The sequence below is a fragment of the Rattus norvegicus genome, chromosome 3, assembly GCF_036323735.1.
Source record: "Rattus norvegicus strain BN/NHsdMcwi chromosome 3, GRCr8, whole genome shotgun sequence".
In the NCBI taxonomy this organism is placed as follows: domain Eukaryota; kingdom Metazoa; phylum Chordata; class Mammalia; order Rodentia; family Muridae; genus Rattus; species Rattus norvegicus.
The window spans coordinates 174,399,620-174,412,155 of NC_086021.1; positions in this window are offsets into that span (position 1 = coordinate 174,399,620).

A 12,536-nucleotide genomic window follows, 5' to 3' on the forward strand; every position below is an offset into this window, starting at 1 on the left:
AGTCAGGGCTACATAGTAAGACCCTGTCTCAAAGAATAACAGTGAAACAGCAAATGCTCCTGCCTGTTCCTTCCTCTGGGCCACCATCAGCTATCTCCCTTTCTCATGACCCTGAAACTAAAGGTCAACTCATCGGGGGCCTTAGGAACCCGCTCCAGCATCAGCAGAGAACATTCTGACTGCTTTTCCCATGCTGTACTGAATGTCAGTATTCCACGTATCGTCCCTGTCCGAGCCCTATAATGGTGTGAAGACTAAATGAGGTGATGGCGTGAGGTGACTCATGCCCATTAGGTGTGTAATAGACGTAGGTACTACTTGGCAGTATTGATTTGGTGCAGGGCTGTTGGCCATGAATCCTGGTGGTCAAGCTCTCTCTTCTCTCCCCTCACCAACCTTTGGAAAACTACAGCCATTTCTAGTTTCCTCCCACAATGTCACACTCTCTCCCCAATCACTCCCCACCTAGGGACTCTGGGCAGAGCCCTCTGAGAGAGCCAGAGCTGGGTCCTGAAGGACCTTCTCCCAAGACAGAGAAACGTCAGTGTTGAAAACGTAGACTTTCAGGTCCCTCTCTGATGCCTGTTCCTCTATCACAACTCAGGGTCCATCCAAGAGATTAGGAGACTTGGTCTTACCATGAAGAACCCTCTGGTCATTAAGGGACCACAGAAAACATCAAGATGTAAAAGGAAGCAAAAAAACCACAAAGGTTAGCTACACAATGCAAAATGAAAAACTACAAAATGAAAATGAATGTGTGTTTAATGAAGTGTCTGTAAAACCCAGCGCTGAGCCAACTGGTCAACCGTGGTTCAGAGTTTGTCTTCCAAACTCACACATGAAAATGGATGAGGTGGGATCCTGCATCTGACTGCACATGGGGTACATACAGCAGGCGAGGACTCTTAAAGCAGGAGTGCTCAGGAATCCACCGTGGTCTTCAGACTCACCTGTATCCCAGCTCTACTCCCACTTAGGGGCTTTGCACAAGCTGCTTCCACTCTAGAGATCTTGAGTCTTCTTTGTCAGACAGGGAGAACCACTTCCTAGATGCCAGGATGGCTGCAGGAATGATGGGAGCTACTCTGAGAAGGCAGGAAGCACTTTTGAAATGTTCATTACAGAGGTACGCACTGGTTATCCCAAGAAGCTGAGGCATGAGAATCACAAGTTTGAGACCAACCTGGGCCACATAGCAAGACCTCAACTCAGTAAATACATGGGGACTGGGGAGATGGCTCAGTTGGTAAAGCCCTTGCCTTGGGAGCACAAGAAACTGGGTTCGAGACCCAGAACTCACTTTAAAGAACTGAGCAAGGTAGCATGTGGTTCTTAGGCATTGGGGCCCACTGCTCAGCCTGCCAGCCTAGCCTAATCTATGAGTTCCAGGCCAATGAGAGACCCTGACTCAACAGAAAGGTGGCTGGTCACTAAGTACGTGAAGTCCCCCTGGTGTACTGTGGGATCCTGCATCTCCTGGACAGAGACATCAGCCCCAGGAGCCCCTCCCTTATAAAATGTCATGAACAAACACGGCCCTCAGAATGTATGAGGGCTGGTAACAGGCATCAGAAATCATGCAGAGTCACCTGTGACCCTTTGCTTACAAGATCCCAGAAAGAATCAAGTTCCAGGGGGAGGATCCGGCACTGGAGAAGGAGATTGAGCCTCCAGGAGGCCAAGACAGCGAAGCAGCCACTTGCCCATCAGAGAAGATACAGATACATGTCCCCATCTGGCACCTGGCACAGCCCTACTGGTGTATGCCAGTTCTGCATAACCTACTGGGTATCGTCCTCCATGATGGTTGGAAATTCGGGAAGAATTGTTGACTAATTCCAAAACACCAAGATTCTACTCAAAATCTCAATGAGATTTATATATCTCAATAAACATCTTAGAATGCCTCATGAAGGACGAATCCGAGGATGGCTTTTCCAACACTGTTCTGGGGGGCGAGGGTTGAGACAACTGGCACCTGCGTGAGGGACAGGCAGGGGAGTCAGGAGGGACCCATGCTGTGCCTATCCTGGTAGCGCTTAGAATAATAGGCACTGTACAGCATGAGCTGAGGGTGCGTCTTTGAAGCATGTGATCAAAGAAGTGAGACCAAAGGGTCTTCACAGCGGAATACCATTTGTGTGTCGAAAGTGTGATCAGAAGAGGGTTGCAGAAAGCTAGATGTGTGTTCAAATTTATAGAGCTCAGCACACGAAAGCTACTGTATGATGATTCAAATAAAACAAATAAGGGATCGCCTTCAGAGGGCTCGCGGCTCAGAAGGCGAGGTGTGCATTTCCAAAGTGCACTCAGGGCTGGCGAGATGGCTCAGGGGGTTAAATGTGCCTGACAACGTGAGGCCCGTTGGCAGGGCTCTCGCATGGTAGGGGATAACAGGCAGTTTGTTTCTCACCTCCACATCCGCTCTGTGGCGTGCACGTGTGTACATACGTGCTCATGGTGAACAGAAAACTAAGGCAGAACCCCATTCATACAAACCCAACAGGCTAGGAAGAACACATGGACCCCAAGACTGACTACAGCTTTGCTTTTGGGAGCTCCCAGGGTGATTCGAGAGACACACTGGAAACCCCTACAGGATCATCGGGGCTCTGACACATGCCAGGCACTCAGGGACCACAGAGAGAGAAAAACCAATTCATTCTGCCCAGGGAAACCCTAGAAAGCTGCCCCTAAACCCGATGATATGCTATTGGCGTCTGTGCCTGAGCTCCAGCCTCCTGTGATGTTCACATTGGAGACCAAGCATCATTCAGCCAAGGGAATGGAGCTGGATGTTGGATGCTGGGAGAAGCAGCTGGACAGGGGCCAGTTCAGGCTTGGGGACTTCTTGTCTTATCAAGTTCTGGCAGATGGGACCCCTGCAGCACTGGCTGACTGAACTCACAGGCTGGGCCCACCATGGGACACCTGGCATGGTGCTGCTGGGAGGGGAATGGCCATGTCCCATCTACTGCCCCAACCCACTGCCCTGCCAAATCACTCTTGTCTCCTCTCCTTCCCCAGCCTTGGCTAACCTGAGCCCTGCATTTGCTTTCCTGGACTTTCACCCACAGCAGGTTCCCTTGTCTTTCATCCCTCTCCAGGCTGTGGACACAGGGATTCTGCTGCATCTGCATAGACCCTGGCTCTTTGCGTAGCTTCCAGAAGCCCTGCCCCCATCCCATGCCTTCCAACATGGAGGCCACACCGGTGCTCTTGGCTCATTCTGTCCCATCCTTTTGGAAGATCTTTGCTTCTCCCTCAGCTAACACCTAGGCATCCTTCAAGGCCCCCTGAGAGCTCACCTCTCCCTGTAAACCTGCTCCAACCACAGGAGACTTCCCATCATACCTCAGTGCCCCACTAACCTCACAAGGCCCTTCCAAATGAGAACCTGATGAATGGAAAGGCCTTTCTACCTCTCTGCTAGGTTTCAGGGTTAAAACAAACCCGTTCTAAGTCGAGGCAGCCTGAGTTTCCATCCTGGCCCTGCCATGGTGAAATTATGGTAGTCTTGGTGCCAACCTGGGATACATTGTTTGATCTTGCTGTGTCTAGGGTTTCTTTTTTTTTTTTTTTAAGATTTATTTATTTTATGTATGTAAGTACACTGTAGCTGTCTTCAGACACACCAGAAGAGGGCATCAGATCTCATTACAGATGGTTGTGAGCCACCATGTGGTTGCTGGGATTTGAACTCAGGACCTTTGGAAGAGCCGTCAGTGCTCTTAACCACTGAGCCATCTCTCTCCAGCCTGTGCTTAGGGTTTCTTACCCTCAAAATGGAGACAGAAATAAAAGTGCCTGAAAAAAATTAAAAGCAGACAATAACAAAAACCCCAAAGAAAAACGTACCGTCTTCTCGAGGTTTGGAGCAAAGGGCCAAGTTCTTAAGTGTGTGCCAGTCCGTAACTGCCCAGGAAATGTTGGCTGTTCCTGAGTGTGGGGCAGAGGCCTGAGATCCCAACATCTCTGAGTGGTTGGAAGAGAAAGGCCGAAGGGTGAAGGGCAGGTAGGCTAGAGTGAGTGGCTATCCACAGAAGCCAGGGGTAGGATGGCTGAGTGGGTAAGGTCACTTGCTGCAGAGTCTAGTGACCTGAGGTCAATCCCTAGGACCCACATGGTAGGAGGAGAAAAGTTGACCTCTGACCTCCATGTATGTACCATGGAATGCACCCACTTGCTCACATGTGCTTACACACACACACATATCAAATAAATAAATATATACATAAATGCATAAAAGAAATCAAGGACAGGATCCAGGGCCCTGGCACAGCACTTTGCCAGCATTCCATGGGAGGTCCTAGGTTCTGTGCACAGCATTGGAAAAAAGAAATAGCATTGGAAAAAAGAAATAAATGGAGAGAGGATGGAATGGGGGAAGGAGGGAGGGAGGGAGGGAGGCTATTATAATTCATCTCCCTCGACAAGCTGCAAGTCTCTGGATGTTGACTGACCATCTGCTGAGGCCCAGCTCCTGACTGTGCGCAGACAGGGTGCTTCATGGGTGCTCCCCCTGAGTGCTCCTTAGGAGCTCCCCATCAGCCTTTTCAGAGCCTGTGGACTGTCTTACAGTTGATCTGTGCTCTCAACCGGGGTCTTGGACGTGTCCCCTGGTGACATCTGGCCTCCAGTACAGTCACAACCATTCCCACCCCACCCTAAGCCCTGCCTGGGTGGTCCTTGGCCTCATTACCAAAGAACTCTCTTTGGCAGCACTGCTAATTAGCAGTGAAAGACGATTAGTGTCATTAACAGATTCAAAACATTTCCATGATGAGTTCCTTGCTGGCTTTGAGGTGCCCTGGACAGAGAGGCAGGGGTGGGAGTCCTGAAGAGAGAGTAGTAGCCTTAGAGAGATGTGGTGGGAGGGGGAGGGAGCTGGTGAGAAGGAACGAAATTTAAAGTGGATGAATTATTTACTGCAGCAAACAATCGTGGACTCACTTATTCTCACTCAGAACATCCCAAACTGTAATCTACGGCATTTTTCACATCTCCCTGGTGAGCCCGCTGATTTTCTTTACCGTTGGATCCAGAGGCCTGGCTAATCTTGTAGGAGATTGGCTTAGTATCGATCAAAGCATCCCCTCCCCGAGCTCCAGGCTCCCCTCTATCCTGGACAGTGTGTCCCCAGCGTGGGCCATGTCCCCAGGCTGGCCTTAGCCGAGCTGGGTGCCAGGGTGCAAGCTGATATGGGGTCATACAGCAGTGGACACTCGAGCTGCCAGGACAGACGTCCCCTGCCCTCAGAGCTACCATGGCCTTTGTTGGTCTGGGCCCAGGGCGGCCACTAAATGAGCCCCTGCTATTTTGTCCTGCCTTTCAGATGCATTATGTCATTACCCTTCCGAGAAGCCTACGGTAGGTGTTATTAATCCCATTTTTCAGATAGCTTCAGTAGCTACTCCTTGGCCACTTCTCCCAGTCCTGGGCCTCTCCTAATACCTTTAATTCATCATCCCACTGGTCCCTCACAATGGTCCTGCTGTGGAGAGACTTGGAGATAACCAGCTGGCCTGGAGTCACACAGCGAGTGGCAGAATTGGCCCTAACCCCTTCTCTCCTTGCTGCCATCACAGGACATATGGGGCTGCTGTCGGGCTCCCTGAAGAGCGGCCACAGGTAAAGGCTCTGAAGTGCATGGGCAGAGTTCCCCTCCTAGAAGGGTCATGCTTTACCTACCCAAAGGGACAAGAATGTGTGAGGCACGGTGGCCTTCAGGGAAGAGCTGAGGGACACATTCTCATTCCTCCTGCCAGTACTACCCCCAAAGCTGTCTGGGGAATCCCCGATGGCCAGCCCATACTTCCCACCCACCCAAGGGGGAGGGCGCCAGGAGTGCAGGAGGAGGGTCTTCAGAAAGGACAACAGGAGGCAGAACTGGCTTGCTGGCCTTGGCGCTGGCGCCCACTGCTCCTCCCCAGGAAGCAAGCAAGAGGGGTGAGCAGTGTCCTGGGCTTTAGTGCTGACTTCTCCGGGCCGACTCTTCACTTGCAGAGTAAAATCTCTGTCTTGGATCAAGAATGGAGGTGGGGATGGTTGGGGCACGGTGAGGTTCTGTACTTGAAACTCTGTTGGGTTAAAGCTCAGCTGATTGTGTGAGTGTCAGAGGGGACAGGGAAGACTGTGACTGGACAAGTCTCACCATCCTCTCTCACCCTGGGTGAGGGATCCTGGATGTCTTGGTGGTGTTGGAGGGATTTTGGCGGCGTGTGGAGCACCCTGCGTGGAATCTATAGGAAGCCAGGTCACCAGCAAGTCAGAGACAGGACCAGGGTGGCCCAAACCTCCTGCTACCCCTAGTGGCCTCATCCAGGCCTAAGGGAGAACTGAACTGTGAGGCTACTTCACCATGGCAACAGCCTGAAGAAGAGACAAGAAGCGGGTCCCATGGCAAGTCTGCAGCTCTGGCAATTGGCCACCTTTCTCTGTGGTTGTAACTGTAAATAAGTACCTCCCAGCACTAAAAGTGTTTAACAAGCAGTTGTGTGTGACCCACACTATAAATGGGCCTTTTAATAATAAATAAGCACGTATTTAACAAGTAATGACAGTTTTAGTGCCCCCAGAGTCCTCAGAAACCTGAAGCTCCTTAGACTGGTATCCTCTGCTCATCCGTTGGTCTATTTTTAAATTTACTTTCACTTATTGACTGGCAGAAGCTCTTTGTATATTAAGGGCACTAAGCCATTATCTGTTACGTTCTCTCCTAAATCCATCTAAATACGTCTCCTTAAGGCTTTAGAGGTTTAAATGGTTTATGTAGAAAAATCTTAAAAAACAAAACAACAGGGCTGGAGAGATGGCTCAGCGGTTAAGAGCACCCGACTGCTCTTCCAGAGGTCATGAGTTCAATTCCCAGCAACCACATGGTGGCTCACAACCATCTGTAAAGAGATCTGATGCCCTCTTCTGGTGTATCTGAAGACAGCTACAGTGTACTTATATATAATAAATGAATAAATAAAAAAAATTTAAAAAAAAAAAAAAAAAAAAAAACAAAACAACAACAAAAAGAAAAAAAACAAAGAAAGAACATGAGCCTTCTGAGTTTTTGAGAGCTACTTAGGAGCCCAGTTAATTCTCTGGGAGGTTTGGGTGGACCAAGACACAAGCTGTAGACATGAGTGTCAGTGGTGATCAGAAGAGTTCTCATGCAAGAGCCCTGGTAATGGAACGAAACCCTGAGTGACTGTCATTCCCTTGGGGTCTTGGTTGTCCTCTTTGTACATGGCATGTTTGAAGTAGACCGCCACGTGAATGTCCTATGATTCCAGAGGACCCTGGAGGAGTAGCTGCCATGGACTCTGGGGTTTATCCTCCTTGCACACACAGACCCCCAGCAATTTTTGCCATTTTTACCATTGTGTGCCCTTAGCACTGTGCAGAAGGCTACTGAGAGAAGTGCTCTAAGAGAAACCCATTGGACTGAAGCACTGACCGTAGCTGGGAGTGTGTAGTCCTAGCTCCGGGACATGCCCATTGTCAGAGAAATGGAACAGAGTAGATAAGACAGGGCACTGCCTGGATTTGGATGTCAGCTTTCCTTTGCTGGGCTGTGTGGCATTTCGTAAATAACTTCACCTCTCTGATCACTTCTTTCTTATCTGCAAAACTAGGAAAACCCAGGTGGGCTTGCTGCTTGAATGAAACTTGATCTTGGTACAAGAAAGGTCCTTGTCACACAGTAGGCATCCTGTAGCTAGCTGCCAGCTCTCTTATATAGTTACATCAAGTAGCTAGGTAAGTGCTGATCTAGCTCCCTGTCCTTTCTTGATGCTCCTCTATTGCTAACCACACAGCATCAGGTCTCCAAGGGCTCAGCATCTGGGGAAGAGCGTCCCTCAGCAGAGGACCCTGAGAAAAGGATTCAAAGGGAACCTGTTGTTAGGACAGTGACTCCTGGAAGTACGTGGAGTGGGAAAAGCAGCCAGTGCAAGACACATGTTACTACTGCATCCTGGTGAGCAGACCCCTGCGGATCCTCAAAGGTAAGATGTCTACTCCTATGTCCCAGTCCCCTGCAAGGATGGACACTTCAACTCTGGCTCCTAAGTCATTGCTTACAAGCTGGACACCAGTTCATAGCCTCTCCCACCTGCCACCTGGACAGCAAAGCTGTGCAGGTGTCCGCAGCTGGAAGCCAGCCACAGAGATGTGCACTGAACCACTAAGAATGAAGACCTGGAGGGGTCTGCCCACCTTGGAAGGACGGGTTAAGCAGTTGTCTCTGGCTGGCCCCATGGGCTTGAGGAGAGGCTGTGGTGGTGGCAGAGGTGTTGCACAAGGCTGGTCCTCTGTTGCTCTCTGCTTGAAATTGATAGCTGGTACCAAAGGGCAAAAGTGTCACCTCTCAATAAGATGAAATCTATGTCTCGAGCTCATGGAGAGGACAGGAAGATTTATCAAAGTCCTGGCAGAATTAACGTTTGGACGGGGGATGCATGACAAGAGTGGCCTCCAGAGGGGGGTCTCTCTGCACTGACTCAGAACAGTTCTACCAGCAGTGGACGGACGGACGGTAAAGGGCGGTCAGTCAGCTGGTCTTAGAGGGGAGGATGCTCCGATGGCCAGAAGCAGACATCCAGGACAAAAGGAGGCTAGAAAGAGGATGGGGGGGACGGGGAGACAGCAAGAGACTTAGGGCTGAGAGCTGACCCTGCCACTCTTTGTCTGACTCTGGGCCTCAGTTTCCCTATCTGAGGGGTGAGAACATTCTCCATGCTTAAGTGAGTTCGTGAAGCAGAGCTGCTCCCACGTGAAACTTCAACCTTGGGAGACGGGGAAGAATCTGTCCACAGAAAGAAGTGTTTTCTTCATGGCTGGGGCAGCACAGTAGCCTGGGATGAGAAAACCAATACCATCTCCCTGTACTCTTCAGTGAGAGAAGCAAGAGCACCTACCAGGGCCCCAGTGTTCTGGGCTCCTGGGGAGATTTAAATCTGGGGCTGCTGGCTGCCTTATGCCTTGACTTCTTGCCCCAGCTCCCAATGGCACCCCAACCTGGGGCCTTCAAGTCTGGGCACAACTGAATTTTAAACACTGGGACTCTAGGCACCTTAGAGATCTGAAATGGTCACCGTGAGTATTTTCTTGACTAGGCCTTAGCATAGTCACCAGAACTGACTGACCTGGGCTGTAAGAACTAGAGGACCTGGGGTGTGGTACTAAACCTGGAGATTGCTCAGCCATGAGGAGACTTGAGGAAGGAGGCATTGTATATTATCACCCACGGAGACCAGAGAATATGAGGTCCAGGCTGGAGAAAGGCTCAAGCAAGGCCACTCTACTAGTAGAACTTTGGGGAGGGCTGTCACCTATGGGTTTGGCTAAAGGGACCACAGCCACTCACAATGTCCCAGCCTAGATCCGTGAGCCTCCCCTCCCCCATCAGGCTGCCTCTCCCTTGCCCAGGAACGAGGAGGCCCAAATCCAATTAGCTTGGGAGCCGACTGCAGAACGTCGCCCCTTTAATATTGCCAGAGAAGCCGCGGAGATAAGTGGCAAATTAGAATTCTGCTGGGGTCCCCGGGACTGGCCTGCCAGCTTGCCCTGAGCAGAGGCTGCGCAGTTCTCATTCAGACCAGCAGAGCTGTCTTGAGCCCTAATGGAGGGGCTGTCTCTGAGAGGCCTACTCCCTCCTAGGCCTCTCCATCCTTCTAGCCTCCACCCCCACCTGCACCCCGTTGGCCCACACAGAAGTAACCTCTTCCCTCTGGAGGCCCTTTCTGCCTCTTTCCACAGCCTTCGACCTGAGGGTGGTTGGGGGCTGTGAAGGTGCCCGGCCAGGGTGTCAGCCTCAGTTTTGCCTAGCTGCTTCCTTTCTTCATGTAACCCCGGACGCTCCCCTACAGATCATGGTCCAGGCAAAGGGGTAGGTCTGGGACCACTGCTGGGTCCTTGGTCTTGAGGGTTCACCTCAGCGATTGCTTCTGGGACCTCAGAGCCAATGGACATCTAAGACTGCCTACCCTCCTGGGGGGATGGGCTTCCAGACGGAGTCCCTGGTTACCCTGGAGTCCCTGGTTACCCCAATACTTCTTTGCAGCCTTCTGCTGCTCCTTGTCTTGCTCTGGGCTCAGAGCAATGGGGAGGAAACCCACAGCACTCGAACACCCCAGCTAGGACTCTGAGAAGTGGGTGGGTTCCTGTGGTCCTCCAGCCCCAACTCCCTCCCTCCCTCGGGGGACTTGCTGCTGCTGGGAAAGTTAATCCATTACAGTTTAAAGGCTCCGCTCCTCGCTGGCAGTAAATTACCTGCTTTGCATTTTGCGGCAACAACTTAACGGTATTAATTTATTGTGCTCTGTCTTTAACAAACATCATTATCATATTGCCAGCCAGGATTATGCAAATGGGAGGGACAAGGGAGAAAGAGGCCGATTCTTGTCCCCAAAGTCACCTTGATTTATTAACTTTGGGGCTCTGCAATTGGCCAGGTCTGGGAGCCCAGGTGAGCTGGAAGCTAGGGAAATCCAGAGTTGGACAAGAGCTTCAGGCCCTCCTGGAGTGGGGAACTGGCTGGGCTGAGAGGGAGCCCCATGACACACTGCCTGGTCCATTCACTCTGGGCTTTAGCTTATTCATCTGTAAAATGACTTGATTTAGGGGTGTGCTGGCAGTGTAGCTCAGTGGGTAGAGCGCTTGCCTAGCATGCATGAAGTTGTGGGTTCGATCCCAGAACCCCATGAGGCAGGTATGAAGGCAATGCCTCTAATTCCATTGCTCAGGCAGTGCAGGCGGGAGGATCAAAAGTTCAAGGTCACCTTTGGCTAGCTACCAAGTTTGAAGACAGCCTGGGATCTGTCAGAGCCTGTCTCAAAAAAAAAAACACGGGTCGTCACGTGTGAACTTGAGATTCGGCAAAACATTTCAGGCAGGTCTGGTGGAGTATGCTGGCATTCTAGCACTCAACAGCTGGGGACAGGAAGACTGCTTTGAGCTGGAGGCTACCCTGGGCTACACAGTAAGATCCTGCTTCAAAAAAAGTTTGTTTGTTTTTTTTAAATTATGTATGTGCATGGTGTATCTGGGGATGGATGAAGGTGTGTCACAGTGTGTATGTCGTCAGAGGACAATTTATAGGGTTGGTTTTCTCCTTCTATCTTTATGCCAGGCTTGCCCGCTGGTTCATCTTAGTAGTCCTCAAAAAGTATCTTTTCCATTCGCCCTAAAGAGGGTATGAGGGGGTTGGAAGAGAAGAGTCCTGTGATCCTGGGCTAACCTGGGCTAAAGTTCCTTGTGCGGAGCTCCCTGGCTTCTGCGGCTGCTGTTCCCAGGAGGTTTGGATTAGTCTATGTATGGTGGACACACGTGCAGAGATGGAAAATTGGGGCCTCAAAAGAGGGGAACTGAGGGAAGAGACTCCTGCCTGGACACAGCCTGCTGGTTAGTAAGAGGCTCTGAGATGTTCAGGCTGCAGACAGAGATGTTGTTTGATAAGGGGGTGCTAAGCTGTTGAGGGTGGGGCAGTGCCTGCTTTGTCATAATAAGTTTGGCAATGGGCTGGGCTACAGCTATGGCGGACTTTCCCCCAGGCCTTTTTCTGCAGCTCTTGCTGAGGTCCTGGACTCTAAGCTGCACCCTAGGCTCCAGGCTGGTCTGCCTGGGGCCTGAGGTGAGCAGCAGAGGCCAGTGAACCAAGACTTCCGTAAACTCCTGCTCCCCAGACCCTGCCCACCTCCTGCCCCTAGCTCTTGGCTTTCATGGTGAGAGCTTGCCCGATTACACAGCTGGCCACCGTGGCCCATTCCCCGACCACCTGCAACCTGGCTCTGCCAGGAACTCACTGCAGCTTCTTCCAAGCACCGGTGGGCTCCAGCCCAGGAACCTGCCCTGGCCATCAGGGCCTTTCCCTGGGCCCTGCAGAGGCGCCAAGGTGGAGGCTGGACAGGGGCCAGAAGATTGAGAGGGCACAACCTGGCCCATGAAACTTGGGCCTCGTGGGACCAGCGGAGACATCGGCATCTCTGTCTCTTCATCCCTGTCCTGTCTCAAGCTGACCTTGCTCCTGTTTCCAGTCTCTGCCCCCATCTGAATAAGACTACCTGTTTCTCCTACCTCCCTCTCTCGGTCTCATCCAGCAGAGATCCAGTCACGGAGGGAGGGGGTGAGAGGGGCCAGCCAGTGGGGAAGCAATGCAATTTCCAGGGTTGGATCTGGCAATTCAGGCTGTGTTGTGATAAGACCTGTGATGGGCCTCTAATCCAAGCTGCTTTTGCATCCCGAGGCTCCCTGCTCCCGCTGCTGTGCATGCCATCTCTGGAAGAGCCCTCTACTCCTAGTGAACCTTACTGAGCAGCAGATCCATGGTTAGACAAAGGCCAAGGGCCAGAGCACACAGACTCTGGGGAGCAGGAATTGTCAAGCAGCAGATGATCCCTAGGACTGAGCTATATATATAATTCACACAGCTAGACAGAATGGCAAGCTCGTTCGAGCCTCGGGATAGCCCTGAGATAAGTGGAGATCACCCCCATCTTGCAGATGGGAAGAGTCTGGAAATACGTGGGGAAGTGGGTAAA